Below are 22,152 nucleotides of genomic sequence, written 5' to 3' on the forward strand. Positions count from 1 at the left end.
CTCTCCACTATTAATTGTTTATAAAGCATCTATCTGAAGGAAACACAATGGTATCTCAGCAAACATTTCATATTATTCATATCTGTAAGTGCTCTACGAAGTTTGTATGAGCCTACTTCATACCTACCAGTACTGTAGTGCCTCGGGACTTAGTGCAGTAGACATACATTTTAACGTTATATAAGATCAATTTTTTATGCCACTGAAGTGGATTGGCTTTGTAATTAAATTTATTTTCCGTTGTCTTTTTTTAATTGTTAATCTACAATGCTACTTAGCTTACATTTGCATCTGGAAGCTGAAGTATTATTGAGTATTATAATATGGTATGGAAGAGCTATGTTAAAATATATTTTCTAAGAAAACTAAACGCCCATAATTTATGGGTAATTATGTAAAATATTTTATAATCAAAAGGGCTCGAGAGAGAAGGAATTCTCCATCTGAATTTTTATCTGTTGATGGAAAGAGAATTCATTAAGGCAGAAATAATATCCATAAGTAAGGAATAGATGTGTCTCTATCTCTTCTGAGTGTGAGCACAGAATATCATATGAACTCACTAATACTAAAAGAACAGGAGATGTGATGGCTACATTATGCATGAACCTGGTGTAGTTTGCTCCTTCAGACTTTGTCAGCTTACTTGTGCTTTTTCATTCCTCTTGCAGCAGAGATCAGAGAGCAAAAGATTCCCTTGGCAGGGGAGCTAAATTGGATAATGATATATTAAAGGTAATAGGAAAGGGGAAGGGAGGAAGGAGGGTTTTCACCCAACAGCCTCCAAAGATCATTAATGGGAAGTTAACACTGCAAATGCCAGTTTGCTTTCCCAAATTTATTTTTTTAAGTGTGCCAATGGAGCAAACAACACAAGAAAATCTCTGGGGTCAATGAATAGGTTTCCCTGCCAGGTAGGAATCATTCCCAAGAAAATGTTTACTACTATCATATTTTGTTATCTAAGAATGTCTCAAGAAATATTTCACTTGAAACAGCAAAAATCATATTCTGCTCTGATGAAATGTATCTTTTTAATATTTATATCTCCCCAAGTGATGATCTCCCCACATCAGGGACAGGATGGTAGGTACATAAACTGCTGCCAGCTCCTTTACTTTTCAACTCAGGAAAGCATTCTTATTCAGAGCAGCACTTAAGTAAATGTTTAAGTGCTTTCTTGAATTTGAACCAAAATTGTCACTCTCTAGGTGATATATATTTGGCTTTTTAAAACTTTATAATTTTTTTCCCTACTCTTCTTCCAGTTTTTTTTTTTTTTTTTCTGAGACTTCTCATTTTTTTCTTATCAGCATTCTGGTGATTGTGTTTCCAGAACCAAAGGAATGGTGGTCACTACTCTCATATCCACCCACTTTATTAAAAACTTCAAAATTCAATTAAATCCCTTCTTGCTTTTAGCCAAAAATCAGGCCAGTATGAGAAAGAGCATGACTTTGAAACATCTCTTACTGATACATTTCATCTTCTAAAACTATATAAATTAAATGAATGAGAAACCTTTTTTCTCCTTAGGGTTATGTAAAGATATGGAGAGTTGAAGCAAGAACAACTTTTACAAGTCTTCTTCTTGGTATTTAGAGTTCAGAAATTCTGACTTTTAGCATCCAAGCAACTTTTCCAAAGTGCATTCCTTGGCAGAGGCAAGAATCTCAAATTTTTCCAGCATTCTAAAGATATAATTTACAAAGACACAGTATTAGATCCTCAAAAGGAGGAAGTCACCAGCACGTTGAATGCTTTGGGAAACCTGTCTCAAGCATGACAATCAGCAGGCTAATGGTGCATTGTTCATTTTCAGACTGGAACCAGGCTCCCTGTGTGTCTCCAGCTGCTATGTTTGTCTGACTGCAGCGTTAGAAAGAACTGTGTAATTGCAGTGCAGATGTGTCTTCAATACATGGGTTATTCACCAGCCCCCAACATGCAGCTTCTATGACACTATATGGAAATTGTTAAGGATTATATATAAAGATACTAATTACTAACAGCACCTGCTGATGTCCTATGACCAAACCCCACTTGCAACAAGGTTTTCAGAAAGGTTTCACCATCTAATTACACACAGGCTTCTGTATGTAAGCAGTAATCATTGCTGAGAAAAGGAGATGAGGATTCTCTGTTGACTTCCCAACTGCTGTTCCCAGTGCTGGTCAGGTTTGAAGCAACACACACCAAAGTTTTCCATTCAATAGAGAATCCACGTGAAATTAACACAGCCCACAAAAATAACCCAAACTATCCCTTCAGAAATAATACCTTGGGAATGAGGACTGGACACTTCAAACCAATTTGACCTTCACGAGTAAGTGTCTTTTCAGATAGTAACAGGGTGTCTAGTCTCTCATTTCAGCTGTGGATGTTCTAGAGAACAGTGAGCTCATAAATCTGTAATACACGTGCAGGCTGCATTTGAAGTTTCATGGGGAGAAAGAAAATGACCAAATTGGGAATTTTTGTGCTTTAAACAAAATCAAAGCACACATGTGCTGTGCATGTCTGCATGGAGAGGGACAGCTGGGCATCACACACCAGGTAAGAGGCCGATATAGATGCTGTAACACGTTTAACCATCATACATCAGCCTGAATTCAGTCTGGGGCTGGCTGGCACACAGAAAATGAGAGATGATGGACACTACACCTTTGCCTCTGCCTGGGGCAAAAGGAACAACCTTCCTCTGAAGTGTCCCTGTGAAACAGAGAGGATACTCTGGGGGTGGGGAAAGGAGAGGATGTGAGTAATGGACAGGCTTCAGAAGGCCACCATGCAAAGCTGATCCAGCTGTCCACGTGCCTTAGAACCAGTGCCACCAGGAAAGCACATAAAGTATCAGTAATTAGAGATTGCCTTCCAAGAGGCACCAAAACACCCATTTACCACCCAGACAATTTGTCTAGAGTTTGCTGCCTAGCAGGAGCTCATGTTCACTGAGCCTGGTGAGAGCTACAGAGCATCATCTGCTACTCCATGTAGGGTCTCATGATATTGCAACAAGACAGCTCAAAACCCAAAAGAGATAAGGTGTTCCTCAGATCAATGCTAAAAGGATCAGGAGCAGAGATAATGGTCCCCTTTACTCATCCAATCAAGACAAGTGGTGCAGTAGATTCTCTAGAGGAAAAGGATGCCATCCAGAGGGATCTGGACAGGCTTGCGGAGTGCGTCATGCAAACCTCCTACTTTTCAACAACTCCAAGTGCAAGGTCCTGCATCTGGGTCCTGCACTGGGGACAATCCCCAATATCAGTACAGACTAGAGCATGAAGGGATTCAGAGCTTTTGTTTAAACCTAAACAAAAAGGTGATAAGATCTTGTTTCAGTAGAGGTTGCCAAATAAATTACTTGTGTGCAACTGAAAAAAAAGAAAGGCAGCATGAAGTATATTCTATCTCTAAATAAAGATAGCGGCTCAGAGTTGGATCCACTCATAATGAGTAAGAACCATAAAATTTTCAGTGTTTCTGACTGGAAAATTTGTTAAAATAGTGGTACACAGTTCCTAATTACAATGATTATACAAAATAGTATAATAAATCCTATTAGACAAAAAAGTCAGGGTGTTCTGTTTTTGAAATCCAATTTAATCTAGTGAATAAGAAAAGTGATCTTTTGTCTCTAACAACTTGGGGGAAATAAACTGGATTTTAATTAGAAAGAACTATGATGAAATTAAAGCTAAAGGAAGAACAAGGCCTTAACAAAACTAGCTGAAGTGTTTAAAAAAAAAAGTGTTTCCACTTTTTAATTGTAAAGTGAATTAAGGAGTACATAGTTATTATATAAGGAAGATAATTACAGGAAAATATTCAGCTGGAGAAGTGCTTTAGAAGTCAGCTGGGATATATTCTTCAGGTTTTCGTTTATTCCATGGAAAGCACCCACAGTTGCCTGTGTGTGCAGGACTGATCCACTCCTGAGCTCAGCACGGGCAGCTGCTGACGAACACCTCCTGCCACAGCTCATGGTCCCCAGCCTCCTGCCCCTGCCCTGCCGACAGGGGATCAGGAGACAAAGCTGGCTGGAAGAAGAGGATGTGTGTTTTCCACAGGAGATGTGACAAGTGGGGTGGGATGGGGTGGAACTGGAGGAAGTGCAGCAGGCTGAAACAGACATCAGGTGATATTTTGGCAAGAAGCTCCGTCAAGAAAAGATCCCAGAAAGGAAAGGCACTCCGTGTGGCCACAGTGCCTGCCCAGCAGTGTGGGCTGGCTGGGGGGGTGGCAGCCAGGCAGGGATGCTCGTTTGTGTGTGCACAGGCCTGCAGAGCACAAATTCATAAAGAGCCAGTCACGGGCTCTTCCCCAAGAGCACAGGGCATGGTTGGAGCCTTGCAGAGGAACAGGGTGAGAGGGAGATGAAAAAAGAGAAACAAAAAAAAAAAAAGGAAAGACTGAAGAAGAAAAACAGCCTGTGGAGTGGAAACATTTTTGGCTACAAAGAAGGAAGACTCCTTGCTGACAAGCAATTCATAGAACCATAGAAAGGCCTGGGTTGGAAGGGACCTTAAAGATATCCAGTTCCAGCCCCCAATTCCTCTCCCGTGTCACTTCTTCCCCTTCCACAGAAATCATGGATGGCAAGTATTCTCCAGCTGGCCATCAGACTACCTCTTTTGCAGTTTCTTTACCTTCACTAGCCACAAAAGCAGATTCTCTACTGCCTTAATTCACAAAGGTTTTAACAAGCCAGGCCTAAAGAGAAAAGGCAGGGAGAACATCATCTCAGGCTTACCAAGCTGCGGGTGTGCAGTCTGCTCACTCATCCTTTCCCAGTTCCATGCTGCTCTCTATCTGATAAACTTTGCTTTGTGGAGGAGATAAGAAAATCAGAGAAATAAATCTCTCAGAAGAGAAGCTGAGCACATTCTCTTCTGCAGGCACCAACTTGTAAGTATTCACACTCTAAGCCTAAATATTTGCCTCTCCATAACGGCATCTTAGGCCGATTTACAAAGCCAGGGGACCAGCTCCTGTTTCATTAAACAGGGTGTCCTTTCCTTTCTCACCATACTCTCTCCAGACTGTATTGATTTGGACAACACAATTAGTACTGACTCAGATTAAATACAGTCTCAAAAACCACTTTTTTGTCTCATGACACAAAGGCAAACTGAAGGCCCTCATGATTTGTACTGTAGCAGCATAAAAATAGAAAAGAAAATTCTGCAAAAAGGTATGGAAATTTTACAGTTCTATGTGAATCAAATATGAACCTGAAGCAAAGTCCTTGGGCATCTGATAATGTGTACAGTAATTTCCAGAAATATAGAAATAATTGATTTATGTTGTTTCAGAGAAGGGTCCTTGGAGCAAGGACCATTTACCTTTAGGGATTCAGAACTGCTTAGTCAGACAACCAAGTGGAAGCAGAAGTCACATTTAAACTCTGTACCCAGTAATTAAAATGTGGAGCTACATTTTCTTATACCTTTTGACTTATTAGGAATAAAAAAACCCACAACAACAACAAAGGCCAAACCCAGCAAAAAAAACCCCAACAAACCAACAAAACTGACAAAAAACAAACTGAAAAAACCCAAAAGACCACATGTTCCCCAAACCCCATAGAGCTAAAAGTCTTTTTTCTCCCTTGCATGGGTGGGAGCTCCCCACCTTATGGATTTACAGACGCTAATATTTTACCACAAATGCCTATTGACAAATAATAGGCCTTTTTCTGAGGGCTCTGTCCTGTTATCTGTTTTTCTATTGCCATCCTGACAGAATTATGTGTGCCCTTTAGCTTTGTTTCTGCTAAAATATAAAGGCCTCTTGAGAGCAGGGCTCCCCTGGAAGCAGCAGTCACTGTCGGTTCTGGTGTTCTTGCATGGATGATTTCTGCCATCAAACACAAACTCTGGCCAAAAACAGCCTCCACAAAAATGAAGACTAGCCACAAAAATGACACCTTCTAGCAGGAATGACATGTACTTAGCACTGCAGCCCAGCCTGCCAAGCCTCTGGTGCTGGGAGCTCAGCTAGCAGGTTTGCCTGTGCTACCAGCACGGGCATTTTTCCTGTCAGGATTTTACTGCTTTCCCAGCTGAAGTGTACAAATGGTTTTCTGCTTTTCCTTCATTACAAGTCAGCCTGCTTTAATTTGTGCAATTCTGATTTTTTGTCAGTAGCTTGTCATCACATTGTCTTCAGAATAATTGAGAAACATTAATGAAACACAAAAATGTGCTAGTTTGTGAAAATACTTAGAAGGAAGGGAGTACATTTATACTGGTAGCGATGCAGACAGACATCAGTCATTATTCTACCTACCACCTCACCCAAACTGTGGTCTCCCTGCCTTAAAGAGGAATGGGAGAATCACCATCAGATTCTTAAAACATGTCCAAAGACATATTTTCACCTCCTCTGATGGGCCTTTCTCCATTTAACCTCTTGTTCAGCCATTCAGGAAGAAGCACTGGTGCAACCTTGCAGAGAGTTTATAAGTTCTGGCCCAGGGACATCAGTGTGCTGTGTATGTCTGAAGAAATAGTTGGAGAACATTTAAGTGTTGTTCCTGCTTAATTACAGCTCAAAAAAAAAAAAAAAAAAAAGCATAGAGAAAGGAAGGAAAAGGCTGTAACAACTACCCAGACAGGCTAGCAGATGGGAAAGAACAGAGCCTCTACAAGGTCATACAGAGCAGGTGGCTGCTTGTTTATAGACTCCTATTTTCAGGAGAATATGTATTTTGCAGTGTGAATTATGGAATATCCCCTAGTTATTTGCTGCTTGTTTATAGACTCCTATTTTCAGGAGAATATGTATTTTGAAGTGTGAATTATGGAATATCCCCTAGTTATTATAAAGGAGGACCAGAACAACTCATCTCCTCTTATTGTGTTTCATAGGGGAACCTGTGCTTGGGTTTTAAATAGGAAATGATTCTTTCAAGGTTCTGTATTCCTCAAGAGGAGCTTAAAAGAAAGGCCTGTGACTCCCAAGCCTGGAAATCTCCCAGAACTGGTAACACCACTGTGCTGTTGGCCTTCCCCATGTCTCAGACCCACACACATCCATTGTCAGAAACCAAGCTATTACAAACAGGAGTTTCATGAACCTAAAGCCAAAGTCTCTTAACCAGAGTTCAAAATTCATTAAGTACACAGATTAATTCCTTATGAGTGTTAAAATCAGTACACCACTAAGGACTCGAGCAGAACAACCTGTATTGCCACTAGTTTAAATTTTTATTATTTTGAGGCCAAAACAAATACTTAGGTCTATTTACCTCTTCCATAGCACAGCTAGCTGAACTGCCCCTAGGAATCCTCCACCAGGGATGAATCCAGCAGAACTTGTTTCAGGGCAGCTTGAAAAATTACTTCATGAAAGTTAAAGCACCCTGATCTCAGTGATCAATCCAAATCCTGCTCAAATGCCAACTGTTTTGACACAGACCAATCTTTTTTCTCTGAGAGCCAGCACAGAACCTTGAAATGTTGCAGTATTTGCTAGTATAACAAGGAAATTATTGCACAGGTAATGTCCATGATGAACAAAGGCAGACTGTAGCTGCCAGATCACTGCATTTCTATAACACACATCGCTGCAACAATCAATAGGTTATTTTGCAATTTTCCTAATAAAATATTTAATGCACAACCAATACAGAAAAAAAATTTAACTAGACACTAAACTGAGCTGCCAAAAGTAAAGAAAAACACAGGACACGTGCAACATAATTGTTTGTGTGTTGCTGCTGTAATTCACAGAATGGAGCTCCACTACCTGAACGCAGCAGTCCTCCCTTGTCCTTCAGTGACTTAGAGCCAAGACCTTGGTTTCTCAAAATATTTATTGTTCAAAGACCTCCATAGCCAAATACTGTTGAGAAAATTAAGACAGCAAGGCTACAAAACCAGGATCTAGTCCACTGAGGTCCAAGCTCTGTACAGGAGCAGAAAGTTCCTTATAGCCACTCTAAAAAGAGACTCTTTCCCTTTCATCAGCCCTTTTTTCAGTTCTGACCACCCCCAAAATGGCATTTCCTATCCAGAGGCATTTCAGAGCCTGCTTTATCTTCTCATTCATATTGTCTTACTCCATCCCCTTTAAGATTATCACTCATCTCTGGCTCCCTTTAAGTGTAAATCCTCCCAGCTGACATAAACCCACACATCTTCACTGAAATCAGAGAGCCTTAATCAGTTTAATCTGATGAGGAACTTATGCTTTCTGCCTGCTTCTTCTGCTTTGTCCACTTAATTCATGCCTTTTAAAAGGATGGATCCACCCTGTTTCCTTTCATCCTATTTCTTAAGGAGCTTCCTGGTATATCTGGTAACTGCTAGTTTTTCATCTACATCAAAACCTCTTCTCCAAAGTCTGTTAATTTCCTTCAATCCTCTATTCCAGTAATATTCCAGCAAAAATATTCTGAATTACATAATCAATTTCTCTATTTTTAAATTTTGCTATATTAATAAATTATCATAAATGCATTGTAGGAATTATATGTATAAAAGTTTCCTTTTAAGCAAAATACGCAAATGGAATATAGTCCACATTGAATGTTTCCTTTTAGAGGTATTGGAGGAAGGAGAAAGGCTGCTTTTCTTAATGTGGGTGGTAGGACTGAAAGAAAATGAGAACTTCTCCAATCTGTTAGAAAAACTTGTTTGCTATCCTGAATGAACACCCATGCTACCAGCAGTTATTTTTACCTAGCCCATCGTTTTACAGCTGGGAGAGGATAACAAAATCTACTGAGAATTTAAGGTTTGGGAGACAGTGGCTCCATGCAATAACATTTCAATACCCTGCATCCTACATGACTGATCATGGAATACAAATTATACACTTGTCCGTGGCTCTGTCAGAGGTAGAATGCCAGCCTCTCAAATCAGCATGCTGCAGAACACTTTTACCACCAGGAGCAAATTTAGTTGCACATGCTGGTGCACCCCGGGCGGGGAGCCAAGAGAGCGTCCCCCGCCACACACGCACACAGTCGAGTCAGGAAGTGTGGCATTCACACATGGCTTAGTGCTGCATCTGGAAACACGCCCCAAAAACTCATGCTGGGCACCAGCTCTGAAATACTTTTAGAAGTAGTTTCTGGAAATGCTGTTGTTTCAGTAAATAGTGTGAATTGAGCACTGTTATTTCCTAAACCACAGGAAATGGTGCCTTTTTAAAGCTTGGAGCTTAAACTGGCACAACTACTTTACACAAAGATCATATTTTTAAGGATTGGGGGGTTTTGCCTAAATTTTTCAAGGCACAGCAAGTACTTCATTATGATGAAGGGTCTCTGTATCAGGAACCACACAGTCATAAAAAATAAAACCTCTGGAAGTTATTTCAGTAGGCTGTGTTCTTCAGCTGGTGTCAAACGTTTGCAGACTGTGGATTCAAAATTTGACCTACCAGAAAAACTAGCAGAGGTCAAAGTTTTTATTCACACAGCCCCAGTGAGCAGTAGCTAGCACAGCAAGGCAAGTTAGGCAGGGATAAGGACAAGGATAAAAAGTAGTTCTCTCTCTGTCTGCCTGGAGGGAACGAAGACACCTACTTTTGCAGCTCCAATGTTCAAATCCTTTTTGCTTTCATGTGGTTACTGTGAATGTTCTCTGGAGTATTAAATGAAAGGAAGGCATTACAGTTTTTAACTTTGATGCCCTATTAAGATGAATATGCACCTAATGAGCTGAGAAATTACTGTTGCTGCTTTTTTTTTGTGCTGCTGTACAAGAGTAGCTAATCAGGACAGGGGCATGCTCTTTGTGTTCTTAACCCAACAGCAGTGAAAGTTAGAGGATCATATTCAAACATATGTTTAATGCAGCAACAATAAAGACAATAATAGCTTCTTCTATGAAAGGAGAACTAAAAGGGCACTTTTTTTTTTTTTTTTTAATTATTTTAAGGGCTACAGTAACTATCTCTTGCAGTTCAGATGCTTTTTGGCATAAAACTTTAGGGATGTTATTTGTAAACCAGCTATACCAACCAAAATTGTAAACACTTAACTGTCTTAAGACAAACAGTAACAAAAATAATCATCACAACTGAAACTACTGATTATTCTGGGAGAAAAAAAAAAGGCAGTTTTAGGTTAATAGCAACATTTGAACTCTATCAAAGCTCCTCAATGCAGTGAGTTAATCCTGTTGGAGTTTGAAATACGTCCTTGTTTCTCAGGTCAGGCTCCCTAAGAATGAAGCTGTATCTAGTGACAACATGAGAAGATAAAACCAATTATATTCCAGCATTATTGACTAATATTTCCTACTTGTCAACTGGAGTGTGGCAAGCCTTATTCATACTGTGATATGTGATCATGGATATGAATCTCTGTTTCCCCCTAAGGGAAATCTGCAACAAACAGTTGACAGAGCAACAAACAATTTTGAAAGTAACAAATTAAAAATCTAGTAAATATGATGCAAAGAAAGAACGTGGGAATTTAAGAATTTTTTAGTGCCTAAAAGAAAACACAAGTTTTCTTTCCTTTCAAAGATACCTTAGTGGGAAGGTACTGCTGAAGTAATGAAGAGAGCACCACCATGCTGACGCCTTGCAAAGGTTCATGTCCTGCAAAGTTTCAGTCCCCTGTGAGCCCCACAAGTGTTTTATCAGATAACTTTACTCAGGTGGTGAAAGGTTTGTGAGCCTGAGCTCAGTAACAGCTCTGAAGTCTTGCACAGCTGAAAAGCAGAAATTTGAGTATCTGCAGCTCCTTTGGCTGGTGTAATAGTCCAGGAGCTCTCTGAACCAAACCTTTAGAATGGTTACACTACATTTTTGTAAAGAAACCACAGGGAAGTGGGTTTCCTCTTCCCTCTACTCCTGCAAGCATTTGTTTCCAGTGCTTAAAAAAGGCAAGATGGTGTTTTCTTGGGAGTTTTTTAGTGTTTTAGACAAGGTGTTGCTTTTCTTATGTACCACATTTAGCCTATGGTAGAGATGACATAAGAAACATTCTCCTAAAGTCTCCTTTTTAAAAAATCACCAAAGTCCCAGAAGATCTGGTAACCTTATAGGGAAAATAAGAGTAAGGATGATTCATCCCTGGTTCTCTTTGATGCTTTTTGCCTTCTGGAAGATGCACTCCAACATTTTGCAAGAGTATTTTCCCTTTGATAGAAGTATTACTGCAAAATGTGATGCAGGGGATTATGTTGTTAGGTAGTACTCGGCCCCTAGCTCTTCACTTACATTTGTGTCAGCCCTGTACTTGTTGTTTGAATTTTGGCCAGCCTCAGTAAGGACTCTGGCACGGGACTGTCCCTCTGTACACGTAGCCACAGCACATCCTCGTGGTGTGTTTGCTTGGAGAGGGAGTTTGAAGAACATTATTTTAACCCAGGTGCCTGGAAACACAGCACCCTGATCTCTCCTTTGACACAGCAAAGGAGCAAAGCAAGCTCTGCTCTTTCTGGGCTCCTGAATTCCCCTCACACCGACTTCTGCTGCTACAGCAGCAAACAAAAGGAATCCCACAGGGAATCTGAACAGAGGGAATGATTTTCTAAAGAGAAAATGTCACACAGAAGGAAGGGGAGAGGAGGAAGTATTTTAGAGTTGTATTTAAGATGTGATTCCACTTTGAAGGCAAGACCTGGTAGATCTCACTTTCCCACAAGTAATTTGCATCCTCTGTGCACTCAGTCACATCAACAGGAAAAATTAAGAGTGATTACTACATGAGATCTGTGCAGCCAGAGATCAGCAGTAATCCCACCTGATATATCAAAAATTCCAATTAGGATTAAAGGGTCAGGAATGATTTTTAAGGAGAAATATAATAAAAATAAAAAAAGAAGCAGGTGCATTTCAGACAGTAAAAATCTTATTTTTTGGGATTAACTCACCTCTCTTCCTTTTCCCATTTAATGGGAAAGTAGAATGGTGAAGAAAGTAATAGAAAAAGGAAAGAGAATCTCAAGCTTGAGGTTCTTCAGGATGTACTTAGACACAGTAAGTTTCAAGCGAAAACCAGGGAATTTTCACAACAGTTTATCTTTCATCTAAGCACACATTATTTTAATATAACATTTTGGTGAGCATAAATTTAGGTTCCAGCATGCATGGCTGCTAAGAAGTGTGCCACAGTCACAGCTGTAATCTGCTTCACAGAGGTATTGATACAGGTGGCAGAGGAAAAGAGAGCAAAACTCTATTTTACCCCAATTTACTGGCCTACCATGGAGAAGGAGAATGGGAAAAAGAGCACTTTATTCAGAAAATAAGTAAAATACCTGCAAAAGTCACAAGATAAGTAGAAAAGCTCTAGAGCCTACATCAACCACTTCCAAACCCATTCTTCTGAGTTACAGCATGCTTTATAAATCAGCTTAAGACTTATTAAAGTTGTTTAAGAATGTGAAAGAAGAAACAACAAGCTTTGAAGCAAATTGATTTATTTTACATCGTCAGTGTTACGAGCTCAGGAAGGCTGGTTTGCTGCTGGGAATTTAAGAAAACCTGCTCTGTAGTAGTCAGCACGGGGGAATTCAGCGAGCGCAATTCAATAAACAAATCCAGTGCAACCTGACTATTTTGCCATCGTGCTCCACCACTACGAGGCAGAAGGTCTGGTTTCCTCACACCACTTTGCAGTGGACATTAGATCAGAAGTGCTGCCACGTGCACCTGTGTTCATGTGCAGTGATTCCGCTAAGCACCTCGCTGAGAGAGGCCTTCAGGGGCCACGAGCACTCTGCTCTCCCCCGTGGCTCACTACAAACAATCTCCTGCCCCACAGCACAGGGCTGGAAGCTAAAAGAAAAAATGAATACGGCAGTAATTTCTTTGCAACAGTGATTTGACACCCAGCTGATGGAAGGAGCTAACCATGTGACCTCTACACCTTGGGTTCTGCTAAAAGAGATTCTCTCGAAGTACCCACGGGGTTATGGATTCCTGCTAATAGCAGCAATAGGATGGATGATAAAATTATGGCGGTGTAGAAATGCTCTCTCAATTAATTTCCCATCATGTTAAGGCCATTATCAGTGGATGTCATCTGGCAAAATGGAAAAGAAAAACACAAACCCAGAAGCCTTCAATACCTCTGAAAGTTTCACTCACTTAGCACATGATATAATTGCAGGGTAGAGCAGCCTCTTGAAATAGTTTACCTTCAAATAGAGCTGCAATGGTATTGATTTAAAGCATTGACAGGCAGAGCTGCTTAAAACACATAAACATAGATGGAATTAAAAAAGAAACAAGTACACAGCCCAGAAGGGAAGCAGGCAGAGATTCATCTCTCCCCTCGCCAAAAATGGGTTAATTCAAGATTTCTAGATGTCAACCAGAGCCTTTTTGCACCAGTTTTCCACACAAAGCTCACAGACCATTGTTTTACAGATCTTTATATCATACCATGTTGTACAATGCAGCTATTTCTCTAAAGGAGCTGTTTCTAAATACAGGTCTCCTTAGCTGTTATCTGCAGTTTTTCAGGGGGAAGATGAGAGAGTTCTGAAAGGTTTGGATGGAAGAAACACAATGTAACCTCTGTGGAAGGGCTTTCACTTACGTATTCACACACAGACATAGGCACACACATGTTCTTATATATGAAGGTACGTATGCATTTATGTGTGCATGTATATTTATATATATGTAAATGCACAGCCGTACATGGTAATTAACTGGAACCTATTCTTATTTTGACAAAATGAAGACTCTGTAAGAGAATAAAACAGGCAGACTCTGCTCTCTTTTCTTCACAGGCTGTCTCCCCCTTGCTTGCTACCCGCCAGTTTTGTCACTGCCTTCCCAATGCAGACATGGCCGTGTATCAGCAGGGAGCAGAGATCTTGGGATGCTGCAGGCACAGCTGAGCCAAACATATATGAAAAGATCATTGGTGTATGGAAGGTTCCTTCTGTGTGTCGATCTGGAGATATGATTTCCCCTACTATAATTAAGGTACAAGACATATGATTAAGAATTAAAACTCAGCCTAAGAGAAACTGTGTGTGCCAGGAAGAAGTGAGCAGAAGAACATTTACAGTAAGACAGGCAGCAAGAAAGCAAGGAGCCCAAGCCAGCTGGAAGGGTTAGAGACTTTCTTTAACATACCCAAAGAAAAATGTACACCCATAAGCAAGAAAGAGGACAGAATCCTCTGGGCTGTATTTTTGTCTCTCCACTTCTGAAAATGTACAGGTTATATCAGGGAAGCATTTGCATTTACAATGCAATTGAAACAGTCTTCTGGATATGCACATGCAACTATTCATTGGTACAAAGCATCCAAGTCAATTCTTATTATAAAAGTCAAAATTCCTTTCAGCTGTGAGAGGAACTGGTAAAAGCCCTAACATTGAAGGGAAAACTTCTAGGCTGATGCACATGAAAATGTCTCACAGAGTGCCTCAGACTATGGTCCCATGGCTTGGTTTCAGCTGATTATTGCAAAGAGCGCTCTGTGATCCTGTGAAGAGATGACTGACTCACATTATCACCCCAGCAGAGTTTACAGCCTGCTGGGATTGCTACTGCTCCCCTCCCCTTTCCATACTGTCTCAGCAATCTAGATGGCATTGACCCTTGAAAGAGGAGTTTTTACTAACCCAGAGCATTCAGACATAGCCATGTTAGGCAATCACCACAGAGGCAAATCCAACAGGGAGGTTCTTCTGGCAGCAGCTGCGATAGGGCAGGACACAGGTGACATTCTAAGTGTGAGGATGTCTTCCAGCATGGTTCAGAAAGCATTACCAAAGATGACTGAACTCTAATTCCAGATTTCATAGCTCTGAATAAAAACAGGTGCCCAAATGAAAGAATGCCCTTTAGCAATGGTTACTACTGCAAATAAGTCACAAACTGAATTCTACATCAAAATTCAATAGTTACATCGATTTACTTTTTTCCCCCCTCCAGCATTACAAGAAACAGCTCTAAGCACAGCTAGCATCTCAAGAAACTTCAGGCAGAGAAAAGCTTGCTCTGTTTGTAGAGATCACCAAATAACTTAAAAATCAGGAGAAAATACTTTTGGAAACAAATGCTTCTCAGCTTGCTGAGGTAGCAATTGTTGCCATTATTGACAGCTCAGAAACATAGGACATAATTTCTTCCTTTATGCCTGTTTCCACTCCCCAAAACAAAGCAACTGGGAAAGGGCTTTGACTGACACCCCTGAGACTCAGGCTCCTTTTGCTCAGTGCGGCCCTGGCCTGGCCCTACCACTGCATTTGCCTCATTCCAGTCTACACCTGCCTGAAGGAATTACACAACGGCAGCAAAATAGATCTTAACCTTATTCCACAGGCAGCTTCCTTGTTTCAGCTGCCAGCATCCATAGTACCATTGCATTAAGGACTATTTGTTCTCATTTAAATGGGCTGCTTTACAAAGCAAAATGGAGAAATGTAGACTTTATGTCTACATCAGGGGCATCTTCAGCTTTGAAGACTGTGTCTTTTAAGCATCTCTGGATGTCAGCCATGTGAGATGTAAGTGGACATCTAGGGCATGTTAATAGTTTTATTTAAAAAAAAATGTAACCCCGAACAGAAAAAGCAGCTCTTTCTTCCTTAAATGAAACCTACAAGAGCAAAGGCATTCAGCTACAGACACAGCTTGGAATCACTGATAGTAGGGGTGGGAAACCCCACACTTTCACCTTCAAAACCCCCTCTGGCCATCATGTCAAGCAGAAAGAAGATGCAGTGAAATTTTCCCAGCAGTAGTGGATCATCACTATGCTCCTTGCCATAGCAATTGATGTTTAATTCCACCTTTTTGAAAGTTAGATCACTGGAAATGCCTACAGCTGCTCTGTATCTGCTTCACTTCAATACCTCTCTCGTTTGGGAACCTGCCTTTGTAGATGGTTATGTAACTTCATTTTAATCCTCATTACAAAACACATACCACTGAACTCCTCTCCGCCCCGATGACTTGCATATCCCTTTGTTTCATGGGGCAATTTCAACCACTCCCAATAGCCTCAGTTTTGACTGATATTCTTCCTCTACCTAGATTCTGTGAAGAAAGTGATGGCACTGACTTTTTTTTTTTTTTGACTGGATAGGACTTTGGCTTGAGATACAGCTGCAAGGATCAATCACATGAGTGCACGGCTTCCCCCAGCTCTGCTGCAGCCAGAGGATCTGGAGAACATCAGTCTGTGCTGTTACTGTAATAAAACACCCCGGGATTTCTGTTAAATTAAAAGTGGAAGGTTTTGATGTTTCATCCCAAAACTCGGAATGTAACAGAATCAGAATTTGGTGCCCAAGCCAAAACACATAACATCATTTCAATTTAGCCTTCACTGAATGGTCTAAGCCAGCCAAAATACAAAAAAAACCCCACCAAAACAGCTATAGGTACAATAAGAATTTTAATAAGGGCCGACTCCAGCCCACTCAGTCCCTGCTGTGGAACTGGCAGCTTTGTTACATCCTCATGAGATGGGTGAGGCACAGAATTATACAAATTCCTTATAGGGTTTGACAAGTCCATTGCACCTATGATGCCTTTAACCTTGTTCTACTTTATTGTACTGAACTTATGTCAAAGTAAATATTCCAGAATAATTGCCTGATAATGTTTGATTGCTGTGGCAACCCTGCAGAAGACACAGTACTGAGCTGTTCCTCCAGCTCATGGAAAACTGTACTTATCTCTGCCGTGAGGAGGAGATCGAGGAGCCAAATTAACTAGAAGCTGATGGTGACATTTTCCCAAAATTAAACTGAATTTTTTTTAATGACTAATAGCTGAAATAACTTTTGATCTGCTAATTTTTAATTATTGCTTGCTTCTGTGTTCCAGTCCTGATGAGGAATGGAAACAAAGAGTACAAAACAGCAGGAGACATTACTTCTGTTTCTGCTCTTCTTTAGGGACAGAAATTACTCAAATTTTCTGGTGGCCACCTTCTAATGCTCCTTTTTCAGCTTCCTGGACAAAAAAAGTGTTTAATTTGTGAAGCAGCTGTATCCAATTGCTGCACAGTGCCTTTCAGCCTGGGTGGCAGACTGGGGTCGTTCAGGTGGGTTTGGATGACACTGCCATCACAAGTACAATCTGGGTATGATAAGAATAACAAAGCCCTGAGTAAGATAAGAGTAGCAGTAGCTATTGCGGTGTTTGCCAAGAGCTGCTAAAAGGTGGATCTGTGGGAGGGCTGTTTAAAAAGCAAGAGGCATAGGCAGGTAGTTATAAAGTGAGCTGTCTGCTACCACAGATGATTTCCTAATCATCGGGAGTCACTGCCATGCACTGCGGATTGCTTATTTTAAACAGGAGGAAGAGTTACTCACTCTCTCCACATCTCTAATTTCTTTAATTAGCAGCAGAATAACCAAGAAGATGCCAAACTTGAATCTCTGGCACACCAAACTTTAGTCCTTATGTGATCTCAAACTTTTTTTTCTCCCTAACATCCTGAGTAATTGAAGTAGGATAAACCTAACCATAAGCCCACAGACATGCCCTTAATATTAAACACCATAACACATACAATGTACAAATAAGATCACATGTTTTATGTTGCATAAACGTTCGTGGTTTAAATACCTGAAGTGGTAAAACATGGTAACAATTTCCCTGAAAAAGACAGATTCACTAAAAATTGGTACTAAATGGAGAATCTTGTTTGAAGAAATTCAGTGAAATTAAAGAGTGGTAAAGGGATATTTCAGCCCTAGTTACTTTTTAAGATCTTGGTACACTGTTTTATAATGATATTGTCATTCAAAACCAAAGATCTCAAAGCCCCGTGTGCACCACAGAAGTTCAGGATTTGAAAGACCTGTATTGTTTTGAGGCAGGGAAATATTAAAATCCTCTACATACAAAAGGTAGCACCACACAAAGATAGAAGAGAGAAGACAAAATCCAAGCTGGAGTCTAACTTTCCTAGGTGCTTCTGAGAAATCCCACGTCCAGCCCCACATGATTTATTCAAGTCAGAAGAAGAGAACAAAGAGCAAACAGAAGAGTCCCCCTGAATCCCAAGCCTCTGCTCCAATTATTGACCCATGCTCTCCTTCAGCACCACTTCCTGTCACACAGTTTAACCAATTTTTAAGCCTTGATTAAAAAATAAATAAAACAATAATAATACAAAATCTTTAAACCATTTGTCCCCAACCTCCCCATATTACATCTAACATACATCAAGACAGAACCCGTATTTTTGTATTATCTGAACGTGCAGCGATGCTTTCACATCTCTCAGACTGTGCCACTGCTGGATTCCACTTTCTGTATAAAAATTAGAGCCAAAGGCAAGCAACTGGTACTGCACCTACCAGTCCTGGATCTTATAACCCTTAAATAATTTGCCTGGTAATGCTGAAGTGTATAAAAAAAGGATTTAGTGCAGCAACAAGATATGAAATAAGCATCTGTATTCAGACGTGAAATGTTTCAATTTGCCATATATCTCCCAGTTCCTGAGCACATGCCTTGCCAAAGGCCTTTCTGATTAATAGCTTGGAATCCCCTTCCATGGCTCCAGGGAAAGGGGAGTGGATGTACTAATCTGTTATCCACCTGTCTTTGTGTTATGTCATACAACACTTACTTTATCCAGGAAGATTCATCACCATTGACACCATAATAATCACAGCTTAAATTGCATACCAATGAACTCCCAGTGCTAGCCTTAACTCAGTCTGGTAACTAGAGCTGAATCAGATTTGTCCATCAAAAGCTAACCAGAAATCTCTAATTATTTCCTAAATAAAACTAAAGAAGTATTAATTCAAAATGAACCTAAACACCTAGATTAAAAATAACCAGTTAAAAAGAAAAAACCAAAACTTTCCGCTATGCAACTAAGCACAGTAAATACAAATAAACAAAATCTATTCCTCCTTCACAAACAAATGCACTTTTATATAAACTATCAATATGTCTGTTTTTAGTAAGACATAAGCTTAGTCCTGCTTACATCAGGGCAGAATCAGATCTGCCACAAGTCCAGTGAAAGATGATGTAAAAGAATAATAATTGTGACAAGGGTTACACCTTAAGGACCAGCTAGGGTTTGAATTAAAGCAAGCCTAGACTCTGGGATATGTTAGATTGTATAAAAGACTCCAAACATCTCTTTGTTGTACGGGAACAAGGGGGAGGTTATTTCACAGCACCTCAGATCTCTTTGTCCACTCCCAAAGGGAGAAGAAATCTCTGCAGTTGTGAGGTCCTTTCTTTTATAAGGAGAAACCTTTGAAGAAGTGACTTCCAGTGACACATGTTTCAGGACTGAAAAGTCTTAGGTTCACGTGCCTTTCATTCATTTGTGGGTAAGCTCTGGCTGCCTTTGGTTTCTGAAAGGAAACAGACTGACAACACAGAACTAAAGTACAATATTTCCTGTAATTTTAAACATTTACTTAGACTTTTGCATATTTAGAAGAACATAGTAGTGCAGGTAGCTGCAGCTACTCTTTGTCCTGAGGAGAACTCAGACAACCAGCTGTGGTGGTGAGCAACCCAAGTTTAGCATTGTAACCTTCAGTCATGGTGAGAACCCATGATTCCCTTGTTTTGTCTTTTGCATGTTTTCCCCTGATTGGTTAATACTTTGTCTTCCTGTGTTATGTATGAAGTTATGTATATTCATTTTCCATCTTTAATATGTATTAGTTCTAGAAACTTCCTTGTTTCTCAACGCCCCATTGGCTCCTTCCCTGAGTCCCTCCTCTGTATTGTTCCCATTGGTTCCCTTCCTGTCAGTCCCACCTGCTTGTCTCTATCCCATTGGTGAGATCCCTTTCCCCACCTATTCCGTACCCAGTATAAGACCCTTGACCCTCCCAGCAATTGGCCTCTTCGTCCTTGTCTTTTCATGGGAATAAATCTGTGTGGAACACATATGGAGAGTCCCCTCTCTTTACTTCTTTGCCTTTGCCTGCCTGGCAGCGACAGGAGGATCCAGCCCCTTTTGGGTGAGGAGCTCTGTCCCGTTTGTGTGTTGGGCACTGAGTGCTGCCTTCCAGAGGGGTTTCAGCATTGACCTCCGGGCTTCTTTGTGTCGGCACGTGAGGGGTAAAACCCCCTTCTGCCAGCTCCCAGTGGCTGAAAAACCCTCCAGAAGAATATTTGTGCCACAACTGATTTCCACTGCTGCAGGAATGTATCTGTTCATGTTCAAATCAAGCTGCATAATTGGCAGCTTTCGACCATTTTTTACCTGAGAAAAATTCCCCTAATACACACGTGGGCTAGGGGAGAAAGTATCCCATCTGCTGACTGGCTCTGCAGGCATCTGGTGAATCCTGTCTTTTCCTGTTCCTAACAAGCTATAGAAGCTGGCATAGCCAGCCCGATGAAAGATAATGTTAGTGCTCACAGAAATCCTCCTATGTTCTTCCTCAGTCACCTTTAGCACAGGCAATGAGCACACCTGTCCTGCAGCCTTGTCACCTCACTAGAGAGGTGAGTTCTCTCTAGCTGGGGATTCTCTCTACTGTTGCGGTGGCCATTGCAGTAGAGCATTTGAGGACTGGTGGACAGGCTTCCAAAACACCGAGGTCTAATCCTCATCCCTTGGTTATGGTGAGTTCCCATGTTCCTAGGGGTTCTTAGTTTACATGTTTTAAGTTTATTGGCTTAGGAGTTCTCCAGTTAGTTTTATGTATAAGCTCATGGTTATGCATTTGCCTTAATTGCCTATGTATTAGTTCTGGAAAGTTCTCCCATCTTTGATGCCCTATTGGTCCACTCATGTAATTCCCTCCCCTAGGTTATCCCCATTGGTTATTCCTCTGTTATCTCCTCCTCAGTCGATCTCCATTGGTTGTTTCCCTTTGTTCCACCCCCATATAAAATACTGTGTCCTCCCTTGTCCCTGGGGTCTTTGTCCCTGGACTTTCCATCTGCCATAAACCAGCTGGAATCTATGCAAAGATTCGTCTCTCATCCTTTGTCTCTGCTGATGCTTTTACACCCCCTTTGTTTGGGGCTCGCTCCTTACGAAGGAGCCAGCTTTTCCTGCAAGCTGCAGCTGACACCAGGGGCATCTGCAGCTGGATGCTGTGCTGCCTCGGGCAGCCCCAACAGTGTCTATCTACAAGTTCAGTTTGGCAAAAAGGACATCCTGACTTCATTCAAACATACATTAGGAGTCCTGTAGAACAACAGTCTACCAAGAAAGACCACCAAGGGTATTAATAAGTTCTTTCTGATCAGTTTGGGACCTTTGAGAAGGTTTAACCTCCTCTTTTCTTTGAGCATTACTATCACTGATGAATGTATCAAAACTGCATTATTTGGATGGAGCTGCACCTTAGAGTGATCTTCCAGACTAACCACCAGTAGCAGGCCCATTGTACATTTGAGAAAGAACATGTGGAACTTGCACTTCAAGAGATGAACTTGTTTCCTGGAGTTTGATCTCAATAATCAGTGTGCACTAAGAGATTGTCAGAAGTCCTGGGTGCAGCTTTTTATTTGGAAGCAGCAGGTGCAACTTCCCACTGAAGTGAGAGGCCTGACTTTAAGAGAAAAACTATGTTCATGACTCTGAAATAAGCCTTCTTCCTTGGTCCACTAAAACCAGTTTTCAGCAGTTGCAAAAGAAGCGAGCACTAAAACCAGTTGCTGCAATTTTTTATCAAGTTTTTGTTGTGTGAAACTGAATGATGTTTTTAGGTGATATCTCAGGCTAGGGAAAAAGTGATTTAAAGCTTTATTAGGTAAAAGATATACCATCATATCATTGATGTTTTGACAAATTTTAGATATTCTAAAGATACTCTTGAGATTCTGGGAAACACTCAATGCTCAGGAGACAAGTGAAATAAATTGAGCTAATCAATAACTAGATGGAAAATAACTCAGTGTGGTATGAGCAGAAAATCTTCCAGCACCTTCTGTGCTCCTGATTACCAATGGGCTAGAAATATCTCAATATCAGACTCATTCAGTAGGACTACACACATCCATTGGCATCTGACACTCAAATTTCTGGTGAAGACCAATTGTATAGCATGTGTCTCTACTTGCAAACATCCCATTGCTTAAAGAGATATTTATATCCATGCCTGTGTTTGCTATGGCATTGAGATAAAAAAAAAAAAAAAGAATAAAATAGTGCCAAAATACTGTGTCCTCTCTCTTCCCCTCAGCCTAGCCAGCACATAAACGTGGTACAAGTTGCAGACCACCATGTATTGATGCTGGTGTTCCTCAGCATAC

General features: G+C 40.7%; 1 protein-coding gene across 16 annotated transcripts in view; it reads right to left on the reverse strand.

Moving 5' to 3' along the window:
* The window catches only part of TMEFF2 (transmembrane protein with EGF like and two follistatin like domains 2), a 610,527-nt gene that overhangs the window by 201,391 nt on the left and 386,984 nt on the right, over nucleotides 1-22,152 (reverse strand). The window contains exon 1 of one of the 16 annotated variants that reach the window (XM_069022021.1): nucleotides 10,493-10,565. The exons of the other annotated variants lie outside the window; for them this stretch is intronic. The gene's annotated coding sequence lies outside the window, so the exon portion shown is untranslated. Of the gene's footprint in view, nucleotides 1-10,492; nucleotides 10,566-22,152 lie in introns of those variants that run through there. 16 annotated transcript variants of the gene reach the window in all.

This window comes from Aphelocoma coerulescens, chromosome 7, assembly GCF_041296385.1.
Source record: "Aphelocoma coerulescens isolate FSJ_1873_10779 chromosome 7, UR_Acoe_1.0, whole genome shotgun sequence".
NCBI lineage: Eukaryota > Metazoa > Chordata > Aves > Passeriformes > Corvidae > Aphelocoma > Aphelocoma coerulescens.